The sequence below is a fragment of the Chrysochloris asiatica genome, unplaced genomic scaffold (assembly GCF_000296735.1).
Source record: "Chrysochloris asiatica unplaced genomic scaffold, ChrAsi1.0 scaffold00169, whole genome shotgun sequence".
Lineage (NCBI taxonomy): Eukaryota > Metazoa > Chordata > Mammalia > Afrosoricida > Chrysochloridae > Chrysochloris > Chrysochloris asiatica.
The window spans coordinates 4,872,840-4,877,279 of record NW_006408687.1 but is presented as its reverse complement, the minus strand read 5'-3'; the positions used below and the strand labels follow the sequence as shown (position 1 = coordinate 4,877,279).

Below are 4,440 nucleotides of genomic sequence, written 5' to 3'. Positions count from 1 at the left end.
AAGTGGATAGAGAGAAATACTTTTAACTCATGGTATATGGAGGGTATTATAATCAATGTAATGAAACAAGTTATATGAATGGTTGAATGTGAAATTGATGATGTGCCCTGGAAACTTTCACTCAATCCATAATTAAAAACCTTAAAAAAAAAAAAAAAAAAAAAAGTTTGTGGAAAAATGGAAATTGAAGATAACAGAATTTTCTCCTAAACTTTCTGATGCTTCTTCATGTATGTATGTATGATGTATATATGTCTGTGTGTACATACATATATATAGGATCCTGGTGTGGTGCTGTGGGTTAATGTGCTGTTGAGTCAGCTCCAACTCATAGTGGCCCTGTATAGTATTTCTGAGAGTGGTTGGTGGGTCTGAACTGTCAACTTTGCCGTTAGCAATCCAATGCTTATCCTACAGCACCACACCAGGGTTCATGTGTGTGTCTGTGTGCATACTTATACACACAAGGTCTACAAAAAGTTTGTGGAAATTTCAATAATGGTTTTTTTCCATTAATTTTTGAAGCCCCTCTTGAGTGTGAGCATATGTGTGGAATGTGTGTATGTCTGAAACACTTGCATATTCAATTCTTGATGATAAGAACTTTTAAGACCCTCTTTTAGAAAGTTATCTCAAAAGACGGGCAGATCAGAAATAACAAACATTAATCTACAAGTGAATCCATAGGCAGAGAGGGAACATGAACAGGTATAAGTGAAAAGGGAATACAGCCACAACCAAATACGGGTTTGACAGACAATATTTATATATACGTATTAGTATGTGCTATAGAAGGAGCTCTGGTAGCGTAGTGGTTACGAATCGGGCTGCGAACCACAAGGTCAGCAGTTCGAAACTACCAGCTATTCCGTGGAAGAAAGATGAGGCTTTCTGCTCCCGTAAAGATTTACAGCCTTGGAAACCCTGTACAGGGTCGCTATGTGTGGGAACCAACTCCTTGGCATATAACAACAACAACAGCATAGATATAGTCATGCATACTATAGAGCAAACAGGGGACAAAGTTATGCAAACTTCTCATCCATAGCCAACCACCATGAGGAAAAGAACAGCTGGGCCTGAGGGCTCAGGTGCTTAGATGAGTGGGGCAACAAGGTTAGATGGTATAACATAGTCCACAAAGACAATGTTCTACATACTACTATGGTTAAGTAGTAACTGGGGTCTGAAAAACTTGCAAGCACCCACCTAAGGGGCTACTATTGTCCTCGCCCCAAAGAAGAGTCAAGAAGAAAATCAAAGATGCATGGAAACAATCAAAAGGACTAACAGATTACATGGACCTCAGCTTCTATAACTTTGAGACCAAAAACTTGATGGTTTCTGGCTATCACTGCAGGCCACTCTGAGAAGGATCACAACAGAGGATCCTAGACAGTGGGAGAATAATGTGGAACAAAACTCAAAACACAAAACAGATGAGGCTTACTGTTCTGTTAAAGACTTGTGAAACCCTGAGGCTATGGTCCTTAGTAACCCTTGAAGTGAATTCGCTAAGTGGCTCACCTTTCAGATGAACAATAAACAGTCTTAGAAGGTAAACAGTAATGCCAGGGAGGTATGGATTCTTTAAACAATCATATGCAATCAGAAGGCAGGAAATGATAGGAAAGAAGGCTGTATGAAAACAATAAACACAGAAGAAGTGAAGGCCATTATATTGTGGGGAGGGGAATCAATGCCAAGGAATAAAATGTGTAAGAACTGTTGAATGGAAAATCAATTCATTCTATACACTTTCACTCAAATCACAATTTAAAAATGTTTTTGGACAAGGGCTTCAAAATGTCTGTTGCAATGTTAGTAAATTGGAAGTTATTTATTTCTCTGTTAAAAGACAATGCTATTCAACTCAAAAATGTAATAAATGTCATTAAATTGTACATGTAGAAATAGTTTCATTAGTGCATGTTTTGCAGTATATAATCTCAACAACAAAATAAATAAAATTTAGGGGGAAAAGACATTGCTACTGATAATAAAATTATTATCTTAGGTAAATGAAAAGTAAAAAACTCTTGTTTAAATTTTCTATTATGTATATATGTCATTTTTGTTTGATTATCTTTCTGTTTTCAATATTAGATAGGTAAGCAGCAGGATCATGGGCTTTTTTGTTCTTTTCCTTTATATAGTATTGTATTATCTATCTTTAAAAATACTGTCATTTAAATATATATCTATATTAACAATCTAACATATGCAAAAGAAAATTAATTTGCAAAAGTAAAAAAGAATGAAAGGAAATTCTCTTGTATAAAACAGCAATTCAAGTTTCACTAAGGAACAAAATTAAAGAGAAGAACTTTACTGAGGATTTACATATGAAGGTTATATATGAACTGAAATCTCTTTCATTTTAATACAGTTCTAGTATTTGTTGTTGTAGTCAGTTATGACTCATAGAACCTTGTACAGGGTTTCCGAGAAGCAGCTGGTGGGTCTGAACTGACGACCTTGTAGTCTGCGGTCAGTGCTGATCCTACAGTGTTCCACCAGAAGTTTACAGTTCCGGTATAGGAAGACTTAAATAAAAACCACAACAACACACTAATTTTCCCCACATGAACAAAATACTGTGGATATAAATTGGAGACTTAGGAATTCTTACTGACAAATGTTTGATTTTAACGTCTACCATGAGGTAAAGGCGATACGACACAGTTTTTCTTTGTGGATCATGTGGCATTCAGCATTGTCAGTGGGCCCTGACTTGTGTTGAGGGAGAAGGAAGCAAGTACTATATTGATTAGCACCTAACAGAACATCCAAACATGTAACATGAATTACTTTTATAATAAGAAAAGAAGGTAGGAGAGAAGAATGGATGAGAAGGGAAGAGAAGGGGAAAGGAAAGAAAGAAAACCCCCCCACCAATTTAGGATAAATATAATAATAATGAGTAATCTGATGCTTTTATATGTTTTTCACCCAATTACTTAATTCTACATATGAACAGATCTTTTGTTTTCAGGCTCTTTCAATGAATAAATTTAATTTTCTAATTGTTGTTGTTGTCAAGTGCCGTGGAGTCGATTCCGACCCACAGCAACCCTGTATAGGGTTTCCCAAGGAGCAGCTGGTGAGCTTGAACTGCTGACCTTGCAGTTCAAATGGCTTTGCAGTCTGGCACATTAACCCACAGCATTAGATAAAGCTAAATCTGCACTATTTGGTTTAAAAGGAATGCATAAATATGACAAATTAACCAAACAGGAAAAAGTTTCATTTACTTTTCTAGATGTTAAAAATTACTGCAGCAAGAAAAAGTTTGCTTTTCAGCTGGAGTCTTCTAATTGAGATTAAGTTTATCTCATTTTTCCCTTTTTTAATTCTAAAATCAACATTTCTTTTCTAGAGAGAATGGTTTAAGCAGTATATATATTTTACTCTTTAAAAGTTTTTATTGTGAATCGAGTGATAGTTTATATGGGAGAACATCAGCTTTATATTCATCCTATCGTATTTCGTTCCATTGCAATGATTACAATCCCCTCCATGCATCATCAACCAACCAAAGGGTACACCCTGTAATCCTGCCCCCCAGCCATCAGCACACAGCCCCTATCCCTTCCTGGGTCCAGAGTCCCCAGCTGCTTCATTTCTCCACGTCATCATCTCTGCCACCATATCTGGCATCACTGTAAGCAGCTGATAACACATTTAACCAAGAACTATCATAGTAAAACTATGCAAAAATCAGGCATAATATTTTCTATTTTCATATGTGCAGTTCAAAAATATACCTTATCCAATCTGCCTAGGCGGGACTGATGAAAGATGTAGATAGCACTCATGTGGCAAAATAGTGAATAATTACTATCAGGACTGACTGTGAGGGTTGTAAAGGTAGATGTTTTGTAGCTAAAGGAGAATGGTTGACTCTGCAGTCCAGAAGCAGAGATCCCTGGGACCATCAAAGGAGAAGAGCGGAGAGTGGGGCCCTACCCAGAGAAACAGGGACTCCAGAGATGGAGGGAAAGATGATGACGTGGAGAGATGAAGCAGCTGGGAACTCTAGACCCAGAGAGGGAGAGGGGCTGAGTGCTGATGACCAGGGGGCAGACTTGTGGGGTATACCCTTTGGTTGGTTGATGTGGAGGGGATTGTAACCATGGCAATGTAACGATATACGATAGGATGAGTGTAAAGCTAATGGTCTCCCATGTAAACGATCACATAATTCACAATAAAACATTAAATATATATATATGTTGTTGTTGTTGTTGTTAAGTGTTGTCGAGTCGATTCTGACCCATAGCGACCCTGTACAGGGTTTCCAAGGCTGTAAATCTTTACAGGAGTAGAAAGCCTCATCTTTCTCCCATGAAGTAGCTGGTAGTTTCGAACTGCTGACCTTAAGGTTCACAGCCCGATTTGTAACCACTACGCTACCAGAGCTCTCTCTCTCTCTATGTA

At 37.6% G+C, this 4,440-nt stretch overlaps 1 protein-coding gene across 1 annotated transcript in view; it reads right to left on the bottom strand.

The window, feature by feature from the left end:
- USO1 (USO1 vesicle transport factor) overlaps positions 1–4,440 on the bottom strand; it is a 127,956-nt gene that overhangs the window by 12,613 nt on the left and 110,903 nt on the right. The gene's annotated exons all lie outside the window — the stretch shown is intronic.